The sequence below is a fragment of the Microtus pennsylvanicus genome, chromosome 11 (genome assembly GCF_037038515.1).
Source record: "Microtus pennsylvanicus isolate mMicPen1 chromosome 11, mMicPen1.hap1, whole genome shotgun sequence".
NCBI lineage: Eukaryota > Metazoa > Chordata > Mammalia > Rodentia > Cricetidae > Microtus > Microtus pennsylvanicus.
The window spans coordinates 29430080-29446258 of record NC_134589.1 but is presented as its reverse complement, the minus strand read 5'-3'; positions in this window follow the sequence as shown (position 1 = coordinate 29446258).

Below are 16179 nucleotides of genomic sequence, written 5' to 3'. Positions count from 1 at the left end.
TACCTCAATAGAGTTGATTTTTAACACGGCATCTTAGGACTCGGTTGATTTCTATATTCAACTCTATATACTTCTATATTCAAATCGTATTTTAGTTTTTCAAAAATTCTGTGACCACAAAAACCTATTCATTAGTAGATTCTTTCTAGATTGAGGTATCTTAACAATTATACCCAATACATAATGGATAAGTCATACAATAATTTGCATACTTTGGAACACTACTAAACATTAATTTTATTTGAAATGCTTTTTAAATAAAGCATAATCCTTTTTTTTCAGTGAATTTAGGTATTTGTGAAAGAATAGGATTTACTACGACTGGGATGGGATTCAATATTAATTTTATGTTATATTTATTTTTTAATTCATCAGAGAAAATATATAACCACATATATGTAAAAATAAAGATTTCCTATATTTTGTATCTAAGCATTATTTAAAACACTTATACAAAATATAGTTATGCAAATTAAGATACCAGAGTTATATTATTAAAATTAATCTTAACTCTCTGTCAGTAAGTGACCAAATAAAGTTGTCTTCCAATTTTCATAATAGCAAAAAATTAGAAACAATGTTTGCAAAAGTATTTTTAAATTTTGTTGTGAAACAACTCATTTTTTATATTGTTAGAGGAATACAAAGAAGATTTTAAATGATAAATTTAAAATTGACTATCAGTTACCTTAGCTTCCTCTAACTGTGAACACCCTGTTCAGAGCTGCCAGAAAAAAAAAAGCTACTGGAAAAATTGCAGTTATTAATGTACAAGTTTTTCAATAATGTATTTTATTAGACTATCATCATTATTTTTAAACCATTGCAAATATATTTATGAACACGTTGGAACTTCTTATTTCCTTTGCATTTTTGAGAATAACTGTTATCACAGGCTCTACTCACAGGCTGGCCTTGATCAGATGAGTTCAGTTATTTATCCTTGGTGCCAATGCGGTGCTAAACACCAACCCACACAGCTTTCAGCATCCAAAGCCAGTGCAGGCTGGGAGAGCCTCCCACAGTAATCCGTTATTAGACAACATGCCCTTGAAGAATTATAAATATGAGAGAGGAAGGGTGGGATGGGGAAGGAGATGGAGAAAAGGGGGAGAGAGAAACTAAGTGCTAGAGAGAAACAGAGACGATAGATGGAAGAGACAAAGAGGACAAAGTGGAGGAAAAGAACAGGCACAAGAAGAAAAAAACAGTTGTTCGGGGGTAGAGTTTATTGACAGTTTTCCTCCTTGAGAAGAACTCATATTTTGACTTTAACTTATTAAAAATAGAGACATGAAATTGTGAAATAAAAATAGTGATTTCTCTACCACCCTGTACACAAGAATTCAAACAATAGCAAATGATGGGAGAATGTCTTCTTAGGATTCTGTACTGAATTTCAGCAGATGTTAACAGAAAATTTCTATAAGTTTTGAGAGCTTGGTTAGAATAATGTCTTTGAATTTAAAATTCAAAATTGTGTGAGCTTTAGTTCATCCTTAAAGATGAGTGAGGACAATTAATGCTTTTTAGCTATAATATGGATTCAAGAAGGGCTATGGTGAAGGGGATGCAGGAAAGGTGTATCTCCAGGCAGACCTTCTCCTAATAGAATCAAATAAACACTGTATTCTTTATCTATGCTCGTATACCTCTGGTAAGACTGTGTACTTCAGTCTAGGCTTGGGAACATGTATGCCACATTCCAACCCTCGCCACTTTAGGACTCAGGACATGAGACATTTCTCATTCCTCCTTCTGTGTGTGGTTATAATCCAAGTGACTTCCCATATCTGCAGATAAATCCACTTGGGTTCAACGACTTTTTGAATATCTCCAACTAATATACATAAATGTGTATAGACACATACATAAATCAAGTATATATGCATATTTTGTATCTTATGATATTGCTGTGATAATTATATCATGATAATTATAACAATGCATTGTTTTGTTTTTCAGGTATAATCACAGTTGTGTGTATGGATCTAACTTCTTCTTTTTGGTGGTGATAGTATAGCATCCTTGACACAATCTGTTTAACTTTCTTCATAATGATGGAGTCAACATTTCTGTTGCATATGAAATCTCTCACATCTGCATGTCTGCTGTTTCTCTATAATTATTTCACTAAATATACAAAGAGTGTTTTCATTCAAAAGTACTTTATACATACAGCTTTTTACCTAGAAAAAAACTAAAGAGGAAAATCCAAACTAGCATGAATTTTTTTTTAATTTTTAATACTAAGTAGTCTGCTGAATGTATTAATTTATATTGCCCACAGCTTTTATTAATTAAAGCATTTGAAATAGCATAGACCTCATATATAATTTTAATAACAATTATGTATAAAAGGCAAATGTCATGTTGCTTTCATGCTTAATATTTCCAGTTCAGTGTTAAGTATTCTCCGTTTTGAAGGTATAATCTGTTGAAAGTATATAGACACAATTGTATAAAGATAGGATTGGAAATATAAATATACATTTGTCAAAAATATTTAAGAAATATCAAGGTGTCTCTTTGGAACAATAGTGTTACTTAGACCAACTGAGGCATGGAAATAGAAAACAGTATAGCTACAAAAGCATTTTAAGTAAGTCAGGTTGACTGGAGTATGTTAGAGAGGCAGAGCATCACCGATGTTCGAGAGTTACCAAGGGCCAGTCAAATAAGAACACTTTATGCCAAGATTATCCATCTCAGCTTTATCTTGTTGATGAATTGAAGTTCAAAACCATCCAAGCATGGAAATAGCTGAAAATCTGGGTTTTAGGGAAATCATAATGCTTAAAGATAGAATATATCGGAAAGGTGGACATACTAGTAGTCAGAATACCTATGAGGGGGCCATTAAGTAAACAAGACAGAGAAAATGAGGCCCTCAAAGGAGGCAATATTCGCTCCAAAAGGAAATGCACTTAGCCGATGCGATTCTCAAAGACTGAAGAGTGTTGAATTTACGTTGTAGGTAGTTCATTTATTTGTCACTTTTGTAAGGAGTGCAGGTCACTATTCTTTCAAAATTATATTTCTCTATTAAGGAGACTTATATCCATCTCCACAGCTGGAAACTTGACATCTCTATGGGCCGTGGCAAACACATTTCCTCTAAGTTATCCTTCTATTACTGCATCATTTAAAGATTTATTTGGTTTCTGTGCTTGATTGCCCTTGCCCTCTTCCTCTCATAAAGACAAGGTACTGTTCATTTTTTTAATTCTCCATCCACATCATTCACTTTTCGCTCAACTTTCCTTTCTATCACATATCAAAAATAAAACCAAGTGTCAAAACAAAAGAAAATATATTTCACCCAGAAGTTAATGATGATATATATTACCTCCTCTCATTTTGAGATGCCTCAAACTTGTTTCAAGCTGTTTGTGAAGAAAAGCATATATAATCTGTTGGATGGAGGGCCCTCTTGTTCATCCTGGCCACCCAGCTAGCTTAGACCCAAAAGAACCACACAGAAATTGTAATAATTAAAACACTCCTTGGCCCATTTGCTCTAGCTTCTTATTGGCTAACTCTCACATTTTAATTTAACCCATTTCTATTAATCCGTATATCACCACGTGGCAGTAGCCTACTGGGAAAGATTCAGCATGTGTGACTCTGGCGGATCCATGGTGGCTCTCTCTCTCTCTCTCTCTCTCTCTCTCTCTCTCTCTCTCTCTCTCTCTCTCTCTCTGCTTTCTTCCTCCCAGCATTCAGTTCTGTTTTTTTCCTACCTACCTAAGTTCTGCCCTATCAAAAGGCCAAGGCAGTTTCTTTACTCATTAACCAATGAAAACAACACATAAACAGAAGGACCTCCCACGCCAATAATCCTTTAAGAGAAGTTTTAGATAGGCAAATAATGAATAGTACTTTCTAGACAATGACAGGCTGTCCTCAAATTTCAGAGGGACATGGAGGCAGAACTTACTTGATCATCTTCAGTAAATTATGAGAATCCTTTTTGATTATGGTATGAATTCAACAACTGGATTAAAATCCAGAGCAATTATGACTAGGTCTCCATGGACTGCAATAATCAATTGCATATCTCTCTTACCCATTTTTTTTAATTTGATGTCTATCACATAGGTCTTTAGACAGCTGCCTCTTATGATTGCAGCTTTAATTACAGTCCCTTGCAAACAAGAAATTCAATTTATTTATAATCAGATCACACGCTAATCTAATATTTCAGCATCCAAACTATTATCAGAGTCTAAACCCTATAAGAGCCCAGTGTAAAATACTTTAATTGAATCACAAAGGGAGAAAACCATAATCCTATAAATCAGCCTCAGGAACTTGACATGCTGAGAGTGCTTTTCTGGAACTTTTTAATTGCATGACACAGCAGGCATCATAAGTCTATAAAAAAGGCTATATTTCCTATAAGCCATCATGTTATATAATTTAAAATGCCATGCCGGTAATTCTAGTTTTTAAGCCCAGTGTCTCATCCTCATTAGTCAATACAAATCCTTCAGGCTTATAAAAATGTCTGGTTGAGCAAAAGGATGAATGGTCACACTCTGGTAAAGTGCATCTCTGAGAAGGTAGAGGCCCTGAATTTAATAGAAACAGATCATGTGTGGGGCAAAACCCGAGCCCCTATCTCTGCCCCTCTGCTTTCGATCATCAACTGGGGTTATTATCTCTCTTGGTGCAGCAGGACTAACTCCAGAACTCCTACATAAGCAGTGCTTACAGGTGACAACTTGACAGAAAGCAGAAACGAGGAGAATTGTCTTAAACCTGTCTTTGCATGACAAATTTACTGTTTTTATTTCTAATATAGGTTTAGTCTGGATGCCTGTGTGGAAAATATGATATGTCATAAACTCAAGCCATTCAGCCATTCCGTGGTCATAAGCCTTAGCTATGAAATTTACCATTTAAAGGTGAGTGGTTGTCAGAGCTGTCAAATATGTTCTGTGCTTAGCCCAGAACCAAAAATTCTCAGTCTCCTCCTCATCTTCCTTTTCCTCACTTCTGGTCCTTAGTCCTGATGCCAGCTGACTCGGTCATATTAGCTCTGTGTCCCACTCAAGGAAAAACTCATATGTTGACTGCCCATGGTGGATCTTGGGGTAGGAGTTACCAATACTACAGTGTAGTGCATCATTTGTTTTCAAAATTAGTCAAGACTGTAAGTCCTAAACTTTGCGTCTCTTAAATAAAGTATAGCACATTTAAATGGGTGTACAAAGTTTGTTCTTACTTCTATAGTTTTTGTTGTGTGTGTGTGTGTTTGTTTTAGTTTAGTTTATAATTTTTAGATTACCCTATCCTCTGGCCTGCAGAAAATAATTATAAAACTGTGTCTTGTATTAATTTATATTTTATTTCAGAAGATTTTAGTTTGTTTCTTCCTCAATTACATCCCTTCTATGGTTTTTATTTATTTATTTACTTATTTTTGTCTTTCCAGGATCTGCTTTTGGGGAAAAAATGAAGAGAAGATTTTCATTTTGAGAACGGTACATCTGAAAATATGTTTCAGCATTTTTTTTATTGGAAAAAAAGTTTCCGCCTTCTCCCAGCCTCTCAGTTTCAGGAGGTCCCATTTATTCATTTATTCAATGTTGCCCTTAATGTCTGTGCTGCTGGGGTTAAACCTAGGAAGCGATCGCCTGTGAGGCTGTGGATTTCTTAAGGGGTTAGACGTCACTGGCAGAAGGGGGATTTCACTAGACACTTGCTTCCTATCTTCATTGCTCTCTGGACTCTGGGGTTATACATAGGAAGCGATCTCCTGTGCCCATATGTTGTGGGTGTTTGATTACTATAACAAATTATTGTCGCAAAGTAAATTGTGAGCAACAGTAAGACCAAGGCCATGATTTTAAAAATGTATGTACTGAAATCACATTCCTTGGACATAGATATTACACCTCATTGATTCACAAGGTAGAGTCAGGAAATTAATTATGTTATTCCATTTTTTAAGAATATCAGTTCCATTCACAAAGATCATTCCAAAGTCTCACTCACTAAAATCATCAAACTAGAGGGTCAACATTTCAACACAGGAATTTTTATTAAAAAAAAAAAGCATTCTTACCAAGTAACTTAGAAGACTAACTAGGAAAGAAATCCAAAAGTGGTGTTCAGATTTATTTATTTTATTAGGTTAGTGCCAGGAAAGCTAATAGCATTATTCAATGGGTAACTTATATTGGAATTATTTTAAAGATACTAAATAGTTATAAGCAAGAACACATCCTAGGTGTGCCAGCTAGCTTCATGTTAGCTTGACACAAGCTATAGTCATCTGAGTGTGAGGAATCTCAAATGAGAAAAAGCCTCCATGAGAATAGTTCGAATCAAGCTGACAGGGCATTTTCATAATCAGCAATTGATGGAAAAGGGTGGAGCCTATTGTGGGTGGTGCCATCACTGGGCTGATGGTCCTAAGTTCTATAAGAAAGCAGACCTTGTAAGCCATAGGGAGCATGACGGTAAGCAACACTCCTTCATGGTCCCTGTATCAACTCAAACCTCCAGGTGACTGCCTCATATAGCTCCTACCCTAAGTTCATTTGGTGATGAACACTGATGTAGAATTACAAACAAAATAAATCATTTCCTCCCCAACTTTCTTTTGATGATGATGTTTTATCGCAGTAATAATAACAGTAAATGAATGTTGGGAGTAGTGAGACCCCAGATCCTGAATTTCTTGTAATCCGCTGATCTGAGTGCCTACAGCTGCTCTGAGCACGAGACCTTCAGGAGTTCCTGATGGCAGGAGAGTGATTTCTGGTGGGTTTGGCTGGGGCATGGCTATCTCTATATAATCTACCCCTGAACACAATAAAGGAGGCATTCTTGGGGAATTCAAGGATGACCCATGTCACTGTCTCTCTGTCTGTGTGTCTGTGTTCTCAACCTCTAACCCTTTGCCCGAAGCTCGGTAACTGGGTAACAGTGCACAGAGCTCAGACATGGGGGCGCGGTGCACAGCAATTGGAGGTCTCCACCGAGATAGCGGCAAATGAAATAATAGACAGGCCCCTCTCTCACAATATAATAATAATTTTTATGTGTTGTTAATTTATAATGCAATCAGAACAGAATTTTTAATTTAGTAAAATTGGTCTTCAAATGAATATGTGATGGGTTTTGTTTGCTTGTTTTTAAAGTTACTGTTATTTTATTTATTTTTCATTTTGTTTTGTAGAGGAGGCTACAAAGGTGGAGAACAGATATGGAAGGACTAGAAAATGAGTGAGATTGGGTTGTGTGATGTGAAATTCTCAAAGAATCAATAAAAGAATTATGTCAAAAACAAAATGAAACTGATCTTTATTGGCAGTGAATGACACATAGCATCTCAAGGAATGCTTAGCACAACTTTGATGTCACTTAAAATGTCATGTTAAACTAGATTTTTTTACTCATAGACATGTATATCATTCTCAAATGTGGCCACAGATAAACATATACCAATTTATATGTAAAATATATAGTATGTTGCATGAAACTCCTTTGGTCACTCCTACTAGAGTATATGCATTCCTCATTTTCTACCACAGGTTTTTCTATTCTTCCTAGAGACCTTTTTCTAAATTGTGCCCAATTCTGAAAGTTACAGTTATCCTCCTGCCTCACTAGTGACCACCTTTGTTCTTTCCTCTATAATTCATACTGACCGTACTTTGCTTATGGCATCATTTGTGCTTTCTCATAAATATCTTCCCTTTGGTTATGTTGATCCCCCATCCAAACATTTAGTATATTTTCTGATTAAAATCCTTTATAGATAGGCATTGACTCTGATTTCAAGAACCTCAGAGACTCAAAGAAGACAGAAACAATAATCAATTTATCACACATCTCATAAAAGTACAACTCTAATTAGCACCAGTTAAGAAAAACAGATTTTCTCTTTAAAAAAAAAAAGTTTTCTTTTTCTGTAAGATGAAGAAAGTTTCCCTTCAATAGGAAACGATGAGCAGACACATGAGCAGCTAGTGGGCATTAGTATGCTACGAGGGAGGGGAAAGATAGTTTGTGATTTGACTTTTTAAGTGATAAATATGCTTGCAGATGTGTGAATATCTGTATGCATGTTACCATAAGTTTGTGCCTGATCAGATGACTTCAATTGTTTCCACACAGAGTGAGCAGCAGACACATTTGCTCCCGGCCTTCTGCGTTTGCCTTCATGTAGTGAACACTCCCCATACACTCCGGCTGCTTCCACCTCAAGGGTACTTCTCTCTTTACCTCTTCTCCCAAAGGTTTTCTTCAGTTCCCTGGGCAGTTGAGCTACCAAGTCAGAGCATCCTAGAAACTACTGGTGGAATGCTTGTCCCAGAGGCAGTCAGCATGAAAGGGGCAGCAGAGGTTGGCAGAGAAATGGCAATGCTCCACTTCCTCAGTCCTTGGTGACACAATTTGGGAGATGTGCTCTGCATAGTCCTCATAGGATGTCTCAAGGGATGCTGCTTATGAATTGTGGATCTGCTCACTGCAGCTCTTCTCTCCCTTACAGCCCTGCTGACTTCACTTCCTCTCTTGTGCCTCTTGGACCATCTTCCAGATGAATGCCCTTTGCACAAGTATTTGTAAGTGTGTGATGCTGGGGACAGAAAAGGGACTTTGGTGAAAAATGAGAAATGACTGGCAATCAAAGCACAAGTAAATTCTATTGTGATTCATTAGAATTGTGAATTGTTTATTACTAGAATACCCATATATTTCATAGGAAACATTTCTAATCTGGTAATTAAATTAATATCTTCCCTCTTGTCCTAATTATATTCATAAATGGCATGAATTATAGATGCACTTGTCATATTAATCTATAAACATGTTCATTTCTTCACATTTTGAATAGGCAGGTGTCTGGCTTTTTGCTTAACATCAGGTTTTCCTGAGGTATCCTGAGCTTATGCTAGATAAGTTCCAAGAAGGGAGAGTGGGATTTAGTTAGACTGTACAGCAGACAATATTTTCAAGGAATAGCTTTATTTCTCTGGACTCGTGGCATTTCACTGTTGAGGTTTTGTGCAAATAGCTCTGATCTCTGATCTTAGTGAGTTTTCTCTTGATGAATCAAGGGGACAAAAATCCCAATGTAGCATAACTTTTTCCTAGTTCAATGGGACATACTCCATTTTCTTAAGAGTTGTTGACTCCCTTAAGAAACCCTGTCTCTGGTTCACAGACCACCCGATGTCCTTTTCTCTGGCATGTATGGGCATCTACCTACATACACACAAGTTAATATTAAAATAAAATCTTAAAAATAATGACATTTTTAGATCTGAGGAGATGGCTCAGTGAATGAAGTGTTTAACAAGAATGCACAAGAACCTGAGTTCAGCATCTAGAGCCATAAGTGCTTCTCCTATTTAATAACTTCAATTAGAAATAGGTCTCACAATGGCCTCTTACATAAGAAATTTTTAATAAAGTGATCATGCCCATTCTTTTTCCATTTTTGTTTGTACATCTGTTTGTGCTTTGTGTGTGGGTACCTACAAAGGAGAGAAGGCATTGAAGTTGCTGGAGCTAGAATTGGATGTAGTTGTGAACATGGTTTCTAGGAACATAGTTCAGATCCTCTGGAAGATGGGCAGCCACATGTTCTTCGACAGTGAGCCATTTCTGCAGTCCCTGTTTTTCCATAGTTTTAATGGACAATATAGTGGCATTTGTTTACCAATGTATAAGAAGCTACAGTCTTGACTATTGTGGATACAATGAAACTCAATCGTAAAACAGCTGATGGTTTGTCACAGGAACTGAGTGCTCTTCACCCATAGGTGTGAAAAACAAACATATGCCCTAAAATACAGGCCTGACCTGAATAATGGCAAATTTGTTCTCAGCTCTTTCTTTTCTTTCCCCAGCAGACTCGAAGATTTAAAAGAGACAACCATGTCTAAATATTTTAATATATGTAGATTTATAATTTTGTGCTAAATGATAGTCCTGAAAAATCTATAGCTTTTTGTGGAAATTGGTGGAATATACTCAATAGAACTTCATGACAATAGGACCCCTAAAACAATAATCTTTTATCCAGAATAGCACTGTGTTAACATTTGCTAATATATGCAGGACATTCCAGAGCTCTGAATTGGGTTTATTTTTTCATATCTTCTCATTTGAAATACACAAGATCTCTAAGCAGATAGAACATGAAAGCCAGTCATAGAGGCACTTTCCTTTTAGTTTCATTAATACTGGAAATGGAGAATGGAACTTCATCAAAATCCATTTGGAAAATCCTCAATTCTTCCTCTATTTACATAAACAGCCAGAAGATTTCTACAGAGAAACCAAAGGGAGAGTGGTTTTGATTATCATGAGAAGGGCCAGAGAAGTTTACTGCTAGAATTAAACCTTTCCCTCCTGTAACAAGAAATAGCCCAGAAGAAATTAAAAGAAATATGATCTGTCTATGCATCGAGGCCAGAAATTCACAATTATCAGGTATAACTCTTCTTAGGATATCCCCTTTATTTGAAAATATAGCTTGACAAAAGAAAGTCCTAAATCCTACTGGTGTGTGTGTGTGTGTGTGTGTGTGTGTGTGTGTTGTGTGTGTTGTGTGAAGGCATTTCTACAAAAAAAAAATCAGTTCCATGTAGCTTGGCATTTCTGATATGCCCTTAAAGATGCATATCCGTGGTTGCGTGGAGGTGGCTGCTTGTTTGTCCCGGCTGCCGAGAAATGAAATAACCACACAAAAACTGTATTAATTAAAGCACTGTTGGCCGAATAGCTCTAACTTCTTATTGGCTAACTCTTACATTTTAATTTAACCCATCTCCATTAATTTGTGTATCACCATGAGGTTGTGGCCTACCAGTGAAGTTTTAGCACATCTCTGGCAGCAGATCCATAGCATCTCTCTGAATCCACCCTTCTTTTTCCCAGAATTTAGTCCACTCCTTTTTGCCTACCTAAGTTCTGCCTTATCAACAGGACAAAGCAGTTTCTTTATTCATTAATGGTAATCACAACACACAGAGGGGACTCCCACATCACCTCCCCTTTCTGTTTCAATAAAAAAGGTTTTAACTTTAACATAGTAAAATTACATATAACAAAACAGTGATCAAGCAAGAATTACAGTTACAATATTTATATCCATTTTATCTTTTATCATAACTAAGGAAAACTATAACTATAAATTCTTCAACTCCATCAAAGACTCCAGAAGGATATATTACCTAAGTAAACAGGAAGTGCATTGTAAGCAACTTCCAAATCTCTAGAATTGACAGAGACATCTTGCTGCCTGGACAGTCACCCAAAGTTCCTCTGTAATGTTGGGACATCCACATTCAGCCTACTGGCCCAAAGTATCCAGCAGACTTTTCCATGAAGCAGAAAACTTTAAAGACAAGTCTGCCTATATTGGCACTTTGCCAGTCACTTTCTTTTGTACCCTGCAGAATGTATCACAGACTCTTTCATGAAGCAGGAACCCTGAAGGATCATCTCACCTTTAGGCAAGTTCAGCAGTCATTTCTTTGTGGATCCTACATGTCCAGTTCATCTAACAAACTCCATAATGTGCTTCTTAGATGCCCATCTTCCTCTTGAAGAAGATTGGTGCTGCCAGGAACAGATGTGTCCCACTGTCATGAAAAGTCTTAAGTTCTTAAAACATTTTAAATGCCATAGTCTGAAGGTCTCTGAGATATTTGAGGAATACCTATCTAACTGAAATATATCTCTATATAGCTACAAAATCTAATTAACATGACTATAAGCTTAACTATTGTAGATGATTATCCAATAACCTGTATTCCTTATTTATACATTACATTTATTAATGAACTACACAATCACAATACCTTAATCAGGAGCCAAGATATACATATAACAAACTTGACCTAAAACTTGTATCAATAAACCAAGATCCATACCAATGCAAATCTCTATAGCATATCCTTCTTTAAATGTAAATAAACATTTATAGACAATATTTGGAAATAAGAGCATAGTTATTTCTCTCTAAGCTGCTTCCTTCTGTTTATTGAGTGAAGTAATATTTTGAGGGAATTTTTGGGGTGTTCACAATGACCTTTTAGGGGTCTGGATCCATCAAAATACATTGGTCTGAAAGCAATCCACAGGTTCTCATATACTGTGGAAACAAAAGAAAAAACTTTTTTCCAAAGCAACATATCCTTAGACTCAAATTTTGAAGTCAAGATGCCTTTATAATATATATTCCATTGCTTTATTATAATTTGTGTGTTATTAGCATCTATATTCATGGGTGTCTAATATGAATTCATGAATAAAAAAAACCTAACACAGAAAACATTGCTTTAGGTGTCCAGAGAATTTATGATATCAATAGGATATTTATCTAATCAAAATTTTTCTGAACAATTAAAAAATATACCAATTCATAAAATTTAATTTAATTACCAGAATATCAAAGTTGCTCAGCGTGGTGAAAGTATAGGACTCATCTAGGATTTTTACTCTGTACATCATGATATAACAGCACCACAGGAGGGACCTTCACTTTTTAGTCAGCAAAACTAGTTAGTACTTATTCTCATCTCTTCACTTCTTTGTGACCTACATCAAGTTGCTTGCTTTGTGTTTTAGTTTGTTGCCTATGAAATAATGATCATAACAGTTGCTAGGTCATGAAGTTGTCAGAATAAAATGAGTTGATGTGCACACAGGACATCATAAAGCCCCTCTTACTAGTTCTGACTGTTAAATGTTACTGCAGGATTGTCAGGAGAGGGAAGCAAAAGGTGAAGAAGGCAACTGAAGACAGATTCCCTAAGACTGACAGAGGTCAAAGGCATGACAACAAAAATAGCTCTACTGTATAACAACATTTCAACTTCTAAACCTTAAACTGTGAGACAGAAAACAAATATTTCAACTGGATGTGGTAGAATTCAAACATGAAAAGAGTTACCTCTTACATATGACTTAGCAATTTACTTTTATGTCTGCATCCTAACACATTTAAGTCATAGAACATTCATTGCTATTAACTATTTTATTATGTGTGTAAGCATGAATTGTTGTGTGCACAAGTTGTTGTGCACTGCATTTTGTACTGTGCATTCACACATGTATGCATCTGAGTGTGAGGTGAGAGGTCAATTTATGGTGTCCTCCTTAATTTCCTGATATATATAAATTATATATATATATATATATATATATATATATATATATCTCACACACACACACACACACACACACACACACTTTCACTGAAACTAAAGCTCACAAACAAATTTGGCCAGACTACCTGGCCAGCAAACATTCCTGATAGTTTTGCCTTTTCCTCCCTAGTCCTTGGGTGATAGGCATATACGCAACCATGCCTGACAATTCTATGCAGGTGCTAGTGATAGCATCAGGTACTTACACTTGTGTATAAGCACCTTACAAACGGAGCCACATCTCCAGACCCCCAATTCAATCTTCAGTGTGTCCTCTCATTCTCATATTCATTTTCAGTTCCAGTGTTCTTGATACTACTGATGTGACACTTTGTGCCATCCAGCAAGTCTTTAAAGCATATTATCTTCGATTTTAATGAGGTTGAAAAATACCAGATATAAATCCACATATTGGCTGCTCAATGCAAGAAAGTTCCCAAGTCTAACGAATGCATTTAAAATATGCTAGGAATTTAAAATATAGTAGGAATTTCTGCTTTTTAGTGGTATAGAAGGTTCTGTTTGTTTATAATCACCTTAGTGTAATTTTATTAAACTTTTATTTACTTAAAACTTTTAAATAATATATTTAACCGTATCATTTACCCTTCTCAAACTCTTTGTAGTTCCTCCGCACCTCCTTGTCCGCTAAAATTCATGTTATTTCTCTGTGTGTGCCTCTCTCTTTCACTTTCTCTCTCTCTCAAAACAAACAAAAAACCCACTAAGACAGAAAATACCAAAATACTATAAAACAAACTAAATAATAAAAATATCCTCCTAACGGTGGGGTTTGTTTCACGCTGACCAACTCCCTTTAGGAGTGTGGCTATTGCAGGAGCGTGGTTGGTAGGTGCAGTGGCAGTCATCAGAAGAAAGTGATCTTCCCTTTGCTGTCAGGAAACAGCTTCCTGATTAGAAGTGGGGCTCTGTTCCACCTCACCTTCTGAATGCTGAGGGGTTTTTTGAGTTGTATTTGTAAGATCTTAAACATGCTGTCAGAGTTTCTGTGAATTCATCTGTGTATCAGCCCTATTGTGTCTGGAAAACCATCCATGACCCAACATCTTACATTCTTCCCTCTTCCTCTTCTACATAGATTCCCCAAGCCCCGAAGAGAAGGGCTTGATAGACATAGCATTTTAGGCTCAGTACTCCAAGGTACTCTCTGAACATTTTTTCAGTGAGGTTCTTTCTGAATGTTCCCATCTTTTGCAGGAAGAGCAGGGGTTGAGTAGGGTAGTTATCTATAGTATAGCATATCGTTATTCAGAGTTATTTTATTACAATGTCCTTTTAGCAGAATAATAGAAGTTGTTTTCCACTAGGCCCATGACCTATCTAGTCTGAAGTTCTTAGTCACTTTAGCAGTTTCAGGTATAGGTTTCATCTCACATTTATTAAGTTCTTTAAGGTATTATTATTCTTTTTTAATTTTTCTGTTTGTCAGTTTCATATATTCCTACAATGCATTTTGATTGATTTAGCCAAAGGTAGGGTGGTGTGTGAATTGAGTTGGTGACAAGGAAACCAGCCTAGCTAGTGTAGCAATGAATAGCAGGCAACTAAAGCACTCAAGGGAAGAATAAAAGCAATGCCCACCTCTGACCAGTGGTAAAGCAATGATTTCATCAAAGGAAAGACACCACTGGTCAACTGATTATAATAGATGAAGGGAGATCATAGAAGAAAATGTCATAATATTTGTTAAAATAGAAAATATAAGGTCATAATGTTAAGAAAGAGGTGATACAGTTAGCAAAAAAAATTTGTCCAATGTTCAGGAAGGTAATGCTTTTGTGGGACACTGGAAACATGGTATAGGATACAGATTAGGTGAGGTGTCTTTGATGGGGTACTAAACACAGGAGACACACACGCATACACACACAGATGCATACAAGTGCAAAATAGTACAGGTACTAGCCATAGGGATTAAAAGTTCCCTGTGTGTTGGGTTTGGTGTGGCTCATTACTTCTTCCCACTTCTTAAGTTATAGAGAAAAGGATGAAAACCACATAGGAAATTTCTGAAATTGGAGTTGAGAAATGAGTTTACATTTTTGCTGAGTGAGTAGCATGAATTTTGGTAAATCAGTCTCTCAGCTAGTTATTTTTTATTTAACTTTGAGATAGAGTCTTAGGCAGACAACTCAAGTTGGTTTTTAGCTCATTGTTGTAGCCTAGGCTGGCTTTTAATTACTGGTGCCTTCGCCTCAGATTTCTAAATGGTAAAATTATGAGTCTGGATTTCTACACTTAGTTTAGCCAGATCACTATTTATTATGATAAACTATGATAAGTATCACTTTGAAGGAGCATTTCTGAAATAAGAAATAACACATGAAATGTCCCTCTGAAGGAGCGTTTATGGAATGAGAATAACATGTATATTCACTACCTCCTGTACAATTTAGATATCATCTCTTGAATCTTTTGTGTGTGTGGGGGGGGAGGGTTTAAGACAGGGTTTCTCAGTAGCTATGGAGCCAGTCCTGGAACTCGCGCAGTAGAGCAGGTTGGTCTGGAACTCACAGAGATCTGCCTGCCTCTGCCTACCAAGTGCTGGGATTAAAGGCATGCACCACCACCGTCCAGCCATCTCTTGAATTTTAATCTAGAAGAAAGTTAATTTAAAATGTTTAAGAAATGTTTAACTTTCTCCTGATAGTTTCTGTTTGTTAGAAAATTCTGGCTTAGTCAATACAAATGTCAAAATGGAAAGACAAATGAGGGGATTTTGGATAAAGCTTAGCTGTTAAGAATGCTTGCCCTTCATGCATGTGGACTTGAGATTGTATCACTAGCACATGATTTAAAGGATCAGATATTACTGCATGCCATTATAACCCCAGCATTGGGTCACAGAGACAGGCAGATCCTAATTGCTCAGTAGTTAGTCTATCAGAAACAATGGGCTTTGTGCTCAGGAAGAAATCGTATCTCAAGGAAATAAAACAGATGGAACTAAATGGAGACATCTCCATGTCTATCTCTG